The sequence below is a fragment of the Macaca mulatta genome, chromosome 14, assembly GCF_049350105.2.
Source record: "Macaca mulatta isolate MMU2019108-1 chromosome 14, T2T-MMU8v2.0, whole genome shotgun sequence".
Lineage (NCBI taxonomy): Eukaryota > Metazoa > Chordata > Mammalia > Primates > Cercopithecidae > Macaca > Macaca mulatta.
The window spans coordinates 27,141,153-27,158,250 of NC_133419.1; the positions used below are offsets into that span (position 1 = coordinate 27,141,153).

General features: G+C 34.6%; 1 long non-coding RNA gene across 2 annotated transcripts in view; it reads left to right on the forward strand.

Annotated features, from left to right (window-relative positions):
• Nucleotides 1-4,012: 4,012 nt before the first annotated feature.
• Nucleotides 4,013-17,098, forward strand: part of LOC106993271 (uncharacterized) — a 38,776-nt gene continuing 25,690 nt past the window's right edge. The window contains exons 1-2 of one of the 2 annotated variants that reach the window (XR_013404517.1): nucleotides 4,013-4,345; nucleotides 6,584-6,765. This is a non-coding gene — a long non-coding RNA (uncharacterized LOC106993271). Of the gene's footprint in view, nucleotides 4,346-6,371; nucleotides 6,766-17,098 lie in introns of those variants that run through there. The other variant, XR_013404516.1, reaches the window with a different exon arrangement.

The window sequence follows — 17,098 nt, forward strand, 5'->3', positions numbered from 1 at the left end:
AAGGCTAAGAAATTTGCTCTAAATCATACAATTATGTGGAAATTTAAAAACCTGCTCCTCTGTGACTTTTGGATAAATAATGAAATTAAGGCAGAAATCAAGAAGTTCTTTGAAACAAATGAGAACAAAGACAAAACATACCAGAATCTCTGGGAGACAGCTAAAACAGTGTTAAGAGGAAAATTGATAGCACCAAATACCCGCATCAAAAAGTTGGAAAGATCTCAATTTGACAATGGAATATCACATCTGAAAAACACAAAAAACAAAAACAAAAGGCTAGCAGAAGAGAAGAAATAACAAAAATCAGAAGTAAAGTGAAATAGAGTGCAGCATGAAAAACCATTCAAAATATTAACAAATGCAGGATTTTTTTAAACTAATAAAACAGGTAGACTGCTAACTAGATTAATAAAGGAGAAAGGAGAGAAAATAAAAATAAACACAATTAGAAATGACAAAGGGAATAATACCACTGACCAGACAGAAATATTAATAACTATCAGAATACTATGAGCACCTCTACACATATGAACTAGGACATTTAGAAGAAATGAATAAATTAGTGGATACACATACTCTCCCAATACTGAACCAGGAAAAAAATTGAGTCCCTGAACAGACCAATAATGGGGTGCAAAATGGAATCAGTAATAAATAGCCTACCAACTCCACAAAGCCCAGAACCAGACAGATTCACAGCTCAATTACAAAGAAGAGCATGTACCATTCCTACTGAAATTATTGCAAAAAATCAAGGAGGAGTGACTTTTCCTTAACTCATTCTATAGGGCCAGCATAATCCTGATACCAAAACCTGGCAGACGCAAACAACAACCAAAAAAAAAAAAAAAAAAAAAAGGAAAGAAAGAAAACTGCAGGCCAATATCCTTGATGAATATCAATCCAAGAATCATCAATATAATATGGCAAACCAAACCTTGGAGCACATCAAAAATTTAACTACCACAATCAAGGAGGCTTTATCCCTGGGATGCAAGGTTGGTTCAACATATGCAAATCAATAAATGTGATTCATCACTTAAACAGAACTAAAGACAAAAGCCACATTATTTTCTCCATAGATGCAGAAGAGGCTTTCAATAAAAATTAACATATCTTTATGTTAAAAACTCTCAACAAACTAGATAATGAAGGTGCATGCCTCAAAATCATAAGAGACAAACCCACTGCTGATATGATACCGAACAGGCAAAAGCTGGAAACATTCCCCTTGAGAACTGGCACCAGACAAGGATGCCCTCTCTCACCACTCCTATTCAATATACTATTGGAAGTCCTGGCCAGACCAGTCAGGCAGAAGAAGAAATAAAGGGCATCCAAATAGGAATATAGGAACGCAAACGATCCCTGTTAGCAGACAACATAACCCTACATCAAGAAAAGCCCAAAGTCTCAGCCCAAAAGCTCCTTCAGCTGATAAAAAAGTTCAGTGAAGTCTCAAGATACAAAATGAATGTACAAAAATCACTGGTTTTCCTATAAACTAGTAATAGCAAAACTGAGAGCCAAATCAGGAATGCAATCTTATTCACAATATTTATAAAAAGAATAAAATACCTAGGAATACAGCTAACCAGGGAATTAAAAGATTCCTACAAGGAGAACTACAAAAAAACTGCTCAAAGAAATCAGGGATGAGACAAACAAATGGAAAAACATTCCATGCTCATGGATAGGAAGAATTAATATTGCTAAAATGGTCATTATTCTGAAAGCAATTGATAGGTTCAATGTTATTTCTATTAATCCACCAATGAAATTCTTCACAGAACTAGAAAAATCTATTTTTACACACTTTCCAGAATGCACTTTTTTATTAAACATAATATTGCTCTTTAAAGTTTGAAAAACTTCAGCAGGATCAACTTTATTTTTTCAAATAATTCTAAAACAATTTGAATTTTGCCTAAATACGAAACCACTGACTAACCTTTCTAAAGATTTTCTCGATATGAAATTATGAAATAGATATCATTTCCTAAAATTTACAATGATTTTAGAATATAAATATGTACAGTTATTTTAAGTGAAAACCAAATTATAATATTTATGCTTATATAAGAATTCAGAAAATTATTTAAAATCTGAAAGTTTTGCCTTGTTTTGTTTTTCTTCAGATTGTCCCATGAACCTAACAGATCAACTACCTGAAATATATTACATTTGATCAAAGTTGAAAATATTTCATGTTTTTATACCTATTTCATTTTTCATCACTACAATGGCTCCTAAGTGTGCATCACTGCTGTTTTATAGAACCAAGAAGAAGTCAAGGTAAGGAAATCATCCAGTGCCAGAAAATTCATGGTCTGAAAGTCTAGAGCAGGATGGCAAAATCAATTCCAACTTCTTAGGTGAAAAGAAATTGATGTCATCATGTTCTTTCTATAAAGCCAAAAAGATTCTTCATTAGCAATAAAATGCACATGCTCACAACAGAAATTCAGATGACCTCTAACTATATACACTGCTACTTCCCTGGTTCCAAACCTTAAATTCTCTTATAGGATGACTGAATTACTCATCTTATCTCTTTGCTTCTCCTATGTTCACCCTTATCTTCCTCCAATGATTGATTAACAGAGAAGTCATGAATATACCATAAAAGTGGAAGTGAATCCAGATCACTCCTAATCTCAAAATCTCACATTTTTTCATTTCATTCAAATTGATGTCAAATCCCTTACAGGGGCTTACAAGGCCCTGCCCACTCTGTGCCCCATCCTTTCTCTCTCTAACACATCTTCATTTACTCAACTCATTCTGCTTAGGTCACATTTGCTTTCTTGGTATTCTTGCAACTCACCACATCCCCTCCAACCTCAGAAAAATTTTATAAGGTTTTGTTTCAGGCTGGAATCCATACTCCTCAGATAGCAACACTTTGATCACTATCTCCTCCTTCGTAAGGTTAAATCTGACTACCTTAATGAAGTTACACCTGCACCCAGGCAATGCTCCCAATCACCCTTCCCTTAAGACATTTTCTTTCCTCAAATTATTTTTTAGTTAACAAGGTGGTTGCAGTATAATTAAATGGCAAAAATTTACCTAAGTGCACAATTCAATGATTTTTAGTACAGAGTTGTGCAACTATGAACACTATCAAATTTGAAAACATTTTAATAACATTACAAAGAAAACTTATCCCCCTTTACAGTTATTTTCCTGTCCCAAACCCATCTCTAGGCAATTACTAATTTATTTTCCATCTGTATAGATTTTCTTTTTGGGACATTTAATATAAATACAGTGTTAAAAAGGGGCTAATTTTGTGTGGTTTCTTTTACTTAGCATGATGTTTTTGTGTTTCATTCACATTATATCATGTATCAGTATTATTTTCTTTTCATTGCTGAAGAGTATTTCATTATATGGATATACCTCATTTTTTGTTTACTCATTCACTAATTGTTGGACATTTGTGTTGTTTCCACTTTCTGGACATTATGAGCAATAAAGTTATGATGTTCAATTTGCAAGTTTTTGTGTGGACATGTGCTCATTTTTTCTATACCCCATTTTTACAGCATGTATCTCCTTCTTACATAACCATAAATATACTATTTATTCTGTTAATTACTTGTTGCCTTTTACCAAGTGTCAGATACAAGAAAAAGTTTCTCTTCAAAAGTTTAGCTTGTTTAGTTTCTTTGTTCTTTGTTCTCTACTTTCAAGGCCAAACTTCCTTTATCTCTGTGCCTCCCTGTCTTGGTTTCAGTAAACAACTCTCCTGCTGGTCCTTATCTACAGAGCCCAAATCTGTTACTCACTCTGTAAATTATCCCTCCTGTCGCAACAGCCCTTCCTGCCAAAACTGTCCTTCCCACCAGTGTAACCGCATTCCTGCACTTTTCAAGTTAGCCAACTGGGTTTGGGTTCAGCTTAAATTGTGCAGTCCAACTCCAGCCAATAGAGGCAGGACACAGTAGTAGGGACAAGCTGCGTTAGAAATAAAAACCCCTTCCTTCTTTTGTTTGGTGTGCTCTTGGGGTGATCAGAACTGTAAGAAGCACCCTTCTGCAGAAGTAAATTTTCCTTGCTGAGAAATTCTTTGTTTCAATACTCATTTTCTTTGTGACTATGAGTTTTACTTTCAATAATTTTGGGGGCCCACCCAGGATCCCATTCTCCTCTGGGGAGGGGTCTCTGATCATCTCTTGTGAGGAGACATGTCCCACTGCCTCGTTGCAGTGGCCTCAGGGGTAAGAGATTGAGACCCATCTGGCATGATGAATAAACCTGGATTCTCAGCAAGGTCGGAAGAAAAGGCCTACAAATAGATAACTCAGAGACCAGGTAACTCTGTGCACAGACCAAGGTAAGAAAAGTGCGGGGGCAATGAAGTATTTCTTGGTTGGGACTAAGGTAAGAAAAGCTGCAGGGGTGGCTAGCTTCTATTGACAAGTATCTCTGCCCCTCTAGAATAAATAAGACTTCTGACACACTTGTATCAGAAGTGCATTAAGCGCTGGATGGAGGTTCTGTTGTGACTGGGGAGATGTAATCTGGACCACCAAACATCAGGACTGGACCTCTCCAAGAGGAGGCTGCATTGATCTAAAACCCTAAATCCACTTTACCAAAAAAGTAACTCCCTCTAATTGTCAGTTTCAGCAGTGTAACATCTCCAACTCTGTCCCTACCTCCACCTACACTAACTCCACTCTAAGTCGCTTCTATGGCCTAAGAGCTAATTTTCATTCCGTGACAGACCCAATAGGAAATTTTGAAGTGTGCTTCATTGATCCTCCACCCCCTTTCCTTTATTCTTCCCTAAAACCTTGTCTCGATCAAACTGGTATTCTTTCCAATAACAAAGCCATAGTCTAGATTGTAGAAATTACAGATTTAGAACAAACTTTGACAGTGCTAACAAGATACCAAGATAGAAATCACTGGTTGAAATGGATTAAATATAAATAAATACAAGTGACGGTTTATACATTAAATAAAAGTGACGGTTACACTTGTGCAGGAGGCAGACCAGAAGCTCAAATAGCCCCTTTCCCACTTGGATGGTCCTCTGACTGATTGGGCATCAACTGCATGGTGAGTCTCTTTCAAAACCCCAAAGCCTGGGGCAGTAAGGCGTGCAAGACTCTCTCACTACTATTCCCTGAAGTCAAAGGCTTTGTGGGTCAGCACCCAAGAGCCATCCAGCCTTCGGCCTCAGATGTTAATTTTACCTTGTGTCTCTTATGGTAGGGGGAGAAATTGATGTCTCTTGGAGACCTAAAAGGGTTCAATGAAACTAAGCCTTTCCGAAAGCTTACCAGTCAATCTGTCCTTGTTCACTCCCAAACAGACGTATGGTAGTATTATGGGAAACTACCATTGAGTTATCTGCCAAATAACTGGAGCAGCACTTACACTCTAGTCCAATTGGCCATCCCTTTCACCCTGGAATTCCTCCAACACAGTAAGCAAAAAATTCAAGATTGAGTTAGAAGAAGCACTCCACCCAGATCTTTTAACCCTCATGTTTACACAAATGCTATTGGAGTCCCACGAGAGGTACCAAATGAATTTAAAGTTCAAAATCAAATAGCTACAGGGTTTAAGTACAACAAGAAATATAAATGTAGATTGGATAAATTACATATGTTACAATCAACAATGATTTGTTAATTATGCCAGGGATGCTATTAAAGGAATAGCTGAACCATTAAAGCCCAACAGTCAAATGGCTTGGGGAAACAAAATAGCATTAAACATGATACTAGCAAAAAAAAGGTGGAGTCTGTGTTATGACCAAAATCCAATGTTGTACATTTATCTCCAACAACACAGCCCCTGATGGAACAATTACCAAAACTTAACAAAGTCTCAGCTCACTATCAAATAAACTGGCCAAAAATTCTGGGATAAATGACCCCTTCACAAGTTTTATGAAAAGGTGTTTCAGTAAATGGAAAGGGCTCAGTCTTCAGTACTAACATCTCTTGCAATTGTCATAGGTGTATTTGTTCTCATAGGATACTGTATCATACTCTGCGCCAGGGGATTAATACAAAAACGTATCGAAATAGCTCTCACCAAAAACTCCCATAATTCCCCCGCCTCCCTATTCAAATCAACTTTTTCTTTTAAAAGGTCAAGCAAAACAACAAAGTCAAGATATGTTAAAAAGGTTTGAAGAGGAATACTTATAAACATTTAAAAGGGGGGAGTTGTCAGATACAAGAAAAAGTACCTCTTCAAAGGTTTAGCTTGTTTAGTTTCCTTGTTCTTTGTTCTCTACTTTCAAGGCCAAACTTCCTTGCTCTCTATCCCTCCCTGTCTTGGTTTCAGTAAACAACTCTCCCACCAGTCCTTATCTACAAAGCCCACATCTGTTACTCACTCTGTAAATTGCCCCTCCTGTGGCAACGACCCTTCCTGCAGAAACTGTCCTTCCCACCAGTGTAACTACATTCCTGCACTTTTCAAGTTAGCCATTCAGATTCCGGTTAAATTGTGCAGTCCAACTCCAGCCAATGGAGGCAGGACACAGTAGCAGGGACAAGCTGCATTAGAAATAAAAAACCTTTCCCTCTTTTGTTCGTTGTGCTCTCAGGGAGACCAGACCTGCAAGAAACACCCTTCTGCAGAAGTAAATTTGCTTTGCTGAGAAATTATTTGTTTAAGAGCTCTTTTTCTTTGTGACTCCAAGCTTTACTTTCAACACCAACCACTGGAACCTAAATTCAAGGATTTCTATTATTTTCTCCAACAACCTAGAAGAGATCTGGGTATATGGTAAGAACTCAAGACATTTGTTGAATAAATAGAAAGATGTTTACATGTAAAGTATGTTTCTGTTTCCAGATAAGACACATTTTAAGCAGCATATTTCTTTATGCTTTCACTTTTCTTTTTTCTTTTTCTTTTTGAGACAGAGTTTTGCTTTTGGTTGCCAGGCTGGAGTGCAATGACACAATCTTGGCTCACTGCAAACTTCGCCTGCTGGGTTTAAGTGATTCTCCTGCCTCAGCCTCCCAAGTAGCTGGGATTACAGATGTGCACCACCACACCCAGCTAATTTTGTAGTTTTAGTAGAGTGGAGTTTTGTCATGTTGGTCAGGCTGGTCTCAAACTCCTGACCTCAGGTGATCTGCCATCTCAGCTTCCCAAACTTCTAGGATTATAGGCATGAGCCACTGTGCCTGGCCTATGCTTCCATTTTTATATTGAATATGTATTTTATATATTTTATGTTGTAGGAACCATGTGAGGATGGATGTGTGTAAAACAGATAGGATAGAACATTATGCTCAAAAAGGTCACACTTGGATAGTGGAGAAATATATGTAAGGAAGAAACTACCAAATGATAAAAGGAATTGTGATAAGCAGAACAGATCCCCAAGATGTCCACACCCATATCCTCAGATTTGTGAATATGTTATATAGCAAGGGCGAATTAAAGCTATCGATAGAATTAAGGTTTCTAATTAGTAGATCTTATTATAAGATTGTCCTGGGTTATCTGGTAAATATAAATGTAATTGCTGTGTACTTTGAGAGAGGAGGGTGAGTCGGAGTCACAGCAGGTGACAGAAGGAAGCAGAGTGTCAAGAGTGATGTGATGTGAGAAAGACTCACTTTACCATATATGGCTTGGAAGACAGAAAGGCAAGGACTGTGGTGTGCCTCTAAAAGATGGGAAAGGCAAGAACACAAATTCTTCCACAGAGCCACTAGGAAAAATGCAGGCCTGGTGACCCCTTGCTTTTAGCTCAGTAAGAGCCATTTCAGACTCCTGACTTCCAGAACTGGAAGATACTGTGTTTGCATTGTTCCAAACTAGTAAATTTGTGGTACAGTAGCAGTAGAAGCTAATACAGGAACATTATTGCTAGCTAGACAGAAGGATGAGTGGAGGGGTCTGAATCCCGATTATGTTCATCAAGCTCCTGCTCTTGAGTGCACTCTCCTAGGCCCAAAATAAATGTCAAAGAAGCAGGAGTCATGGTCTCTGCTCTTGAGGAAATCAGTTTACAAACGAGTCAGATTTTCCAATGGGAAAGCACGACCATATGGCAAAGATGTTAGAAGCACAAAACTGTGCCAACAGGATAATCAACCATCATTTACATGGCCAGCCATCCCAGATAACTGGCAAGCAAGGAGCATCACTGTAGCAGCTGTTGCCATAGCCCAAAATCTTACAAAGTGACAAAAAAAGAAACAAAACAAACAAGCACATAGAAACCCTCTAAGAGCTTGAACTTGTAAAAATTGAGAGACAGCATGGTGTAATCCAAGGGAGTATGGAGTTACCTTAGGCCATCTAGAGACTGATCTCAACTCCACCCCACTGTAGGTTTGTGACCTTGGGCAAGTTACTTAATCATCATCTCTCTAAAATGAAGTTAGACCCTTCCAGCTATTCTCTGGGAACTGGCTGAGATCACTTCCAAAATAAGTTCATTTTCTTTTTCTTTCTCTTTCGTTTTTTAAAACAAACAGATATAAGCAAAAATAATTTTAGGAAAAAGTTTATGTGTAGGATTTATTTAAGAATATTCGCGTCTGATAGAGTAGCCATGAGCCACTTGTGGCTGTCAGGCATCTCAATGTGACTAGTGTGGCTAAGGAAATGGCTTTTTCATTTTAATAGCCATTAATTTAAATTTAAATAATCATATGTGGCTAATGACTACATTATTGAACAGCACAGTCCTAGATTATTTGCCAGACACTAAACAAGTAGAAAAAATTAGAGCTTCTTAAATTAACAAACAGGAGTATACAGGGATGAGTGAGGAAGAATTATCAGAAAGCAAAACAAAATGTATTACTGAGTACTTATTATGTGCCAAGTATACTATTAGGTACAAAGTATACACTAGTTAATAAATTTTCTTAAAATAAGTTAGCTTTCAAAGATTATTCAAAAAGTTTTTTGTTTTTAAGTTTATTCGTCATAAGTCCAGGATGTCTCTAATACAAACAAATAACATGTATATTTAGGAGTAATTATCACTTTTATATCCTTTTCATTATCATATAACTTTTTAAAACAGGTCCACAGTTTCTTATTAACAATTTCAAAATCCAAAATGTTTTTAAAAGTTTTCTGGAAGCTTATGGCAGAAAAATCTACCCCAATATGGCATACAGTATTAAGATAGGCATTAATATTCTTTATACCATTTAATGTCAATATTCATATACATCAGTGTAGAAATACAAATGTGTTTAACTGTGTGGTTTGATTATGACCAAAGAGATTGGAAGGAACTTTCTGTAGTAGTGGGAATTTTCTTGACCCTGATTGTGGTGGTAGTTGCATGAGGGTATACAATAGCTTAAGCTCCTCGGGTACACTTAAAATAAATGTATTTATTTATATATAAATTATACCCTATTAAAGTTGGTTCAAAAAGAAAAATAAATGAATACTAAAAAAAAATTGACTATCTACTTTATATGAGGCTGTTTTATACCTTTATAAATACATATATTAACATCTGCTCACATATACAAATAAGCATATAATTTATCTAGAGAACACATACATTTTTATAAAGAATATCTAAGGAGAGCATATACTTAATAAAGCACCATAGAAGATTATCATATATGATTGGAAAAGCAAAAGAAATTTTTACATGGCCACTGTGTTAGGGTTCTCCAGAGAAAAAGAACTGATAGGATACATGTGTGTGGATACATATGTATATATTTGCAGATACATATGTACATATGACTGGCTCACTTACAAAAATTGGCTCAAGTGATTATGGAGGCTGAGAGGTCAGATCTGCAGTCAGCAAACGGGGGACAAACGGGGGACTCATGGTATACTTCTAGTACAACAAACTTGAAAGCCTGAGAACCAGGAAAGACAATGGTATCATTTCAGTCTGAAAGACATCAAGCTGAGGACTAGTGAACTGATGCTTCAGTTTGAATCAAAAGAAAGAACGAACTAATGTTTCAGCTCAAGGCAGTCAGGAGGAAGAGTTTCCTTTTATGAAAGGGAAGGTCAACCTTGTGGTTCTATTCAGGCCTTTCCTTGATTAGCTGAGGCTCATCCATATTGGGGAGGGCAATCTTACTCAGTTTACAAATTCAAATGTTAATCTCCCTCATAGAGATCCTCACAGACACACCCAGGATAATATTTGACCAAGTATCTGGGCACCAAATGGCTAAGTCAAGTTGACACACAAAAATAAACATCACAGCCAAAATCCATTTCACATACACTGTTTTTTTCTTTCTGCTTTTCTGTTATTTAAATTAAATACTTCAATTCTGAAATGGTAAAACCTAAACAAATACTAAGTATTTCTAGTCAAGCACCATCATTTAAGTGTAATAAAAATGAGACTTTTGTCCGGGCGCTGTGGCTCAAGCTTGTAATCTCAGCACTTTGGGAGACTGAGGCATGTGGATCATTGGAGGTTAGGAGTTTGAGATCAGCCTGGCCAACATGGTGAAACCGCATCTCTACTAAAAATGCAAAAATTAGCCAGGTATGGTGGCAGGTGCCTGTAATCCCAGCTACTTGGGAGGCTGAGACAGAAGAAAGGCTTAAACTCGGGAGGTGGAGGTTGCAGTGAGCCAAGATCGTGCTACTGCACTCTAGCTTGGGTGATAAAGCAAGACTCCATCTCAAAAAAAAAAAAAAAGAAAAGAAAAGAAAAGAAAAAAAGAAAGAGAGATTGGTGGAATTACAAGTCAGCTTCTCTTTTGTCTTCTATACTTTTTCTGAAAGCTTGGTCCGAATTAGAATTCATCTATTAATTTGACAATTTCATGAAAAATCCAGGGATAAGGAATGTAAATCACCTGAATAGATGAATATTGATTAAGGTGGACCTACTAAATTTTTTCTTTAGTTTCCTTTTCCTTTTCCTAAAATGTGTTTTATTTTAACCCTACTAATACAAATCTTCAAATGTATATGCTTATCCTCTATCTTGGTAAAGTCGGTGAATATAACTGACAATTTTTTTATCACACACAATTTTGAAGTGCCTTAGTATGCTATGTGACTCACATCTTGTTTCTTTTGGAAACATAGATGCTATGAACGAGTGAGTAAAATATCTCCTGACCCAGGCTATTTCCTTGTCATTGTTTTTTTGATAGTAGGGTGGTATGGAGAGATTTGGGAACCAAACGGAAAATAAATTTTATCTTGGATGCACCATTATAGAGGGCTACGTCACCTTAGATTTTTGTTCTTGCTTTTTCTAAAGACTCAGTTTCTGTGCTTTTAAAAGAAAGGAACCCAATAGCTACTTCCCAACTAGGCAATATAGAGAAACAGACAAGAGTTCAGACATGTGACATTTTCAGAGAGTTATTTGATATTTATAAGACTTAGTTTTCTCAGATATAAAATAAGAGTAGAACAGAGTATCTATTCCACAGGGTTGTTGTAAAGATTAAATACCATTAGGTGTGCGAAGTGCTTAGCCTTGTTCCTTGCACAGAGTAAGCTTTCAGTACATGTTAGCTATACGTAAGATTACATTAGGTAATATGAGGCACATGGAATTTGAATTTTAGCTAGGAGATGCTCAAAAAATTAGAGGTTGCTTTTACTTTTTCACAATCTTTAAATAATTTAACTAATGAATGAAAACAATGTGCCAATAAACTAATTCCCAAACCCCTACTTTTATCTTTAACTTCCTCCATTTTCATTCTGAAAATAGTTTGAGATAATGGGCTAAAATTTATCTTGAGATTATTTGTCTTTAGAGAAAAGAGAGACGCTTTAAACCTTTTTACGTTTTTAGGGAATGAAATGAGACTTAATATCTCAACATCACGATTTCCAAAGCCTTGAACATTCATTTTCAAAAGTATTTGAAGGAATCTGACTGACTTAGGGAACAAAACAATGTCAGAATGTGTCTTAATTCTAGCTTTCCAATTTAATTAAAGCCCACAGTTCATTAGTGATTAAAAGCTGTTAATTTCACATAATTATCTGGTAGTATCAGGAATTATCAAGAGATAACTACCCACACCATTTTTGATCCAAGCTCTGATGGCTGGTTTTCCATAAAAATGAAAAATATTTTGCTCTCTCAGGTAAACCAGGGGTGGAATGAAGATATATTTCTTAAACTGTCTCTGTCACAATCATATGTAGCTTTAGAAGTATTAAGGAGTATAAATGATAATAAACAATTGCAGGCCACTAAAAAAACACTATAACAATTCTCACAAATACCAAAAGAAATATTTTAAGAAAGAAGAAACAATCTTCTTTAAACGTAAACATTTACTTTAATATATATAGTGTGAATATATTTAAGCAAAAAATTGATTCTCTACAAATATATGTGTATAGTGTGAACATATTTAAGCAAAAAAATGAGTCTCTTACTCAGACAGTATTTTGGTTATTTTTTGTTATCTATCCTAATTTTTTTAAGATTTTATGATTTTTGCTAGTGCAGTCAATTTTTTCAAAGTTATAAGTAATTCTTGACCAGATAAATGAATTAAAACTACATTAACCATTGTTGTATTCTTTTTAATAGAGTTTAAAGTATAAATTTAAAACATGTCTTAGTCTTCAGTGTAGAAATTTTTAAAAAGTAAGCCTGCATTAGTATGTGTAATTTAGCTAAGGAAAATAGAAAAATAATTGGGTTTTATTTACACAAATTGAATTTTAAAGAGTACTCCAAAAATCCACATCTCAAAGATTCCTCAGTAATGGTGTTTTGTTCAAATGGAAACTACAAATTATTATTATTATTTGCAAAATAACATTTATTAAACACTATGTGTCATGTACGCTGCTACCCCAATTTTTTCATTATTTCCTTTAATTATCACAAAAATCTAATGTGTTGATCAAATATATTATTACATCTATAAAATAATAAACTTATAAGAGCTTAAGTATCTAGTAATAGCAATGAAGATAGAAATTTGAACCCTGTTTGGTCTGATTATAAATCAATCTTATAGTATCATTTTTCTTACTAGTAAAACTAGAGGAGTGGTAAGACTCATAGATCTGTGAATGTATGTGAAGTGAATGAATGTATAATTAGACAAAACATTGTATAAAAGCCCGTGGTGAAGGGTCAGGCATAAAGTCAGCATTCGCCCCTGGCTTCCCCCTGATTAAAAAAAAAAAAGGCCCATCTGAGTCTTAAACTTATTATCTTCTGAGATAGACTAATGCATGCTTTGCTATGTTGAAATGAGGAGTACTTGTCATAATGTGTTATACGAAAATTTCCCATGATGTATAGTGTTTATGTATTTATTCATGTATAATGTATACCCACAATTTATGTAAAAGTCCTTTATTAAAGTTTTTACAGCTTTCAGTTTATAATATACTCTAAAAATATTTACCACAAGGACAATTAATAATTCATGTTACTTATTGTTTTTCATAAATAGAAATTAAACATTAAGCTTATATATAAGCTAGCTTTCTTGCTTTTCTTCAAATGGCACTTCTAGAATGCATTTTTAGTATAGAAGAAAATGATAGCTCCATTCTATGCTAGGTATGAGCTGCACTACCAAGTGACTCTGACACATGGGATATTTTTGCTTTGGCTTTTAAGTAGTAGATGGACTTTTCAAATCTTTAGTATCAAAGAATACATTTGAGTTTATTAGAAATATTATTATCAACCTGAATCCAAACCAATTAGATACCATTCAACACTGATTCTTTCAAAATATAAGGTTTGCATACGTGCGTGTGTCACAAATATTGGATACTGGATTGACACAGTCAAATTAGGCTTATTTCTGGGCATGTAGGAGCTCATTCTACAGTCAGGTACTAGATGAATGAGAATATGGAGGGGTAAGTGCTATAAATAAATATACAAGATAAATATTCAATAGAGAAAATCCACATATTTAGACATTTTTGAATCTTCAGCAAAGACACTAATAAAGTTAACAAACTGTTTGAAAATGCATCGGATAAACATTTGAATAATTCCTTTCTAAAGAATAGTTAGGGATTGGTTTAGCATAAATTGCTGAGGGAATCCATTATAAAGCTGCTTTGTGCATTAAGTGGAATAACTTTAAAAAATATTAAGCAATGTTCTTGCTCTTAACTTAGAGTGAATTATTAAGCACAAAACTAAGAGAAACTTCAATCTATTAGAATTCAGGCGATTTGGCTTTTAAGAATTCCTGCAATGATTCTCTGAGTAACAATGACAACTTAAAGACTAATCACTACTTATTTGTATTTCTTGACATTTTATGACATTATACATTCATGCCAAAGTTTTTACTTTAAGTACATTTTATTTTTTACACACATAAAAAGGACACAGAACATAACTATAAGTATTCATAAATTATCCAAACATGCACACTTGTGAAACCTCAAAAGAGGTTAATGCATAAAACATTTTGAGGGCCTCAGACACCTCTGGTCTTCCCTCAATTACTATTCCTGCTTTCTATCCCAAAAAACCCCCAATACCCTAAAATTTAACAGTGAAGGTTAATATGCCAGTTTTTAAAAAACTTTATGAAAAAGCATTTTTTGGTTGATGTTGTAGATGATAATTTATTTTATTTTATCCAAATTTATTCTTACATTTTAACAGCTATATATATGAATATATATAATTCTTGATTTCCTGTGCTTAGTAATTGATTTCTAGCTTTATTCCATCATCATCTGAAAAATATTTTATATATTTTTCTACTCTTTGAATTTGTTGAGGCTTGCCTCGTGACCTAAGATATGATCTATTCAGGAGAATGTTTCATGTGCTGATGAAAAGAATGTGTATTGTGTACCAGTTGGATTAAATATTCTGTAGATGTTAGTTAGGCCTATTTGGTCTAGTGTATAATTTAATTCAATGTTTCTTTCTTGATTTTTTGTCTACCTGATCTGTCCATTACTGAGTTTGAGGTGATGAAGTCTCTTACGATTATTATTTCAGTCTATCTCTCCCTTTAGATTTATTAATGTTTGTTTTATATGCTTGGGTGCTCTAGTGTGTAGTGCATAGATTTTTATAATTCTTACATCTTTTGCTATGTAATCACTTTAGCATTATATAATGACCTTTGTCTCTTTTTATAGTCTCTGACAAGTAGTCTATTTTATCTGATATATGTGTAGCTACTTTTGTTCTTTTTTTGTTTTGTTTTCATTTGCTATGAAATACATTTTTTCATCACTTCACTTTCAGTCTATGTTTATCTTTACAAGTAAGATGGGATTTTATAGGGAGCATATAGTTGGATATACTTGGATGTTTTTTATTATACTTTAAGTTCTAGGGTACATGTGCACAACGTGCAGGTTTGATACATAGGTATACATGTGACATGTGGGTTTGCTGCACCCATCAACTCATCATTTACATTAGGTATTTTTCCTAATGCTATCCCTCCCCCATACTCCCAACCCCTGCCATCCATTCAACCACTCTGTGTCTTTTAATTAGAGAATTTAGCCTATTTACATTCAGTATTATTATTAAGTAAGCAGTTATTACTGTCATTTTGTTGCTGGCTTTCTGGTTGTTTTGTGTTCCCCTCTATTCTTCTTCTTCTTTTTTTTTTTTTATCTTTTGTCATCCTTGGTGGTTAAGGATGATTTTTTTCCTGGTACTATGCTTTAATTTGTTGGTTTTTATTTTTAGTGTATCTATTTCAGGTTTTGCATTGTGGTTACTACAAGGTTTACAAAATCAGAAATAACACATTACTGTTATTAGATCACAGAAAGAAGAATAAACAAAAATAAACAAACAATGTCTATACTTTATCTTTAGTCCCCCCATTCTGATGTTTGTTTGTCTCAATTTACATATTTTATGTTGCCTGTCTGTTAACAGAGTGCTATAGCTATTGTCGTTATTGACAGACTTGCTTGGGCTTCATGGTAGAGTTTTAAGTGGATTGTACACCATAGTTACAGTATGTGAATATTCTGGCGTTGTCTTTGTATTTAATTTTACCAGTGGGTTTTATATCTTCATTTTTTTTTCCTGCACATCAGTGTTTTTTTTTTTTTTCTTTTTTTTTCTGATTGAATAACTCACGTTAGCATTTTTGGTAAGACAGGTCTGGTCATTATAAATTATCTTAGGTTTGTTTATTTCAGGAAGACTTTACCTCTCATTCATAATAAAAGACTAACTTGTTGAATAAAGTATTCTTGAATATCAGTTTCTTTTTTTCTTTTTTTTTTCAGCATTTGGAAAATTTGGTCCCACTCCTTTCTGGTCTGTATGGTTTCCATTGAGAAATCTGTTGCCAGATGAATTGGAGTTCCTTTATATGTTACTTGCATTTTTTTTTTAATCTTGCTGTTTTAGGATCCTCTCTTTGCCTTTGACCTTTAAGAGCTTGATTACCAAATGCCTTCAGGTTGTCTTATTTAGCAAATCTGTGTGGCATTCTCTTACCTTCTTATACCTAGACATTCATGTTATTCTCGAGTTTTGGAAAGTATTCTGTTATTATTTATTTCAATAAGCTCTCTACTCCTTGCTCTTGCTCAACGCCCTCCTTAACATCAATAATCCTTAGATTTGATCTTTTGAGGTATTTTTATTAGGTATCTCCATTTCCTTTTTTTTTTTTTTCCTTTTTTCCCTTCTGATTGTATAATTTCAAATAGCTTATCTTTGAGCTCACTGATTTTTCATTTTTCTCTGCTTGGCCCATCTGCTGTTTTAAACCTCCAATGAATTTTTCAGTATAGCAAATGTATTTCTCAGTTTTCAGATTTCTGGGTTTTTGTTTTCTTCAATCATTATGTTAAATTTATGTGATAAATTTCTGAATTGTTTTTCTCTGTTATCTTGGAGATCACTGATTTTCCTTAAAAGTTTTATTTGGAATTATTGGTCAGAGATCTCACATATTGCCATCTCATTGAGGTCAGTCACTGGTACCCTGCTTTGTCTGTTTGTGGTGGTCATAGTTCCCTGTTTGCTGTTGTTACTTCTACATGTATTATACATCAACGTCTTTGCTTTGAAGGTTTATTTATTTATTCTAGTATTCTCTATCTGGCTTGTTTTGGTTTTTGTTGGTTATGTTTCCTTAGAGATTCTTTATAATTTACCTGTTAAATTTCTTAATTTTTTCCTAGG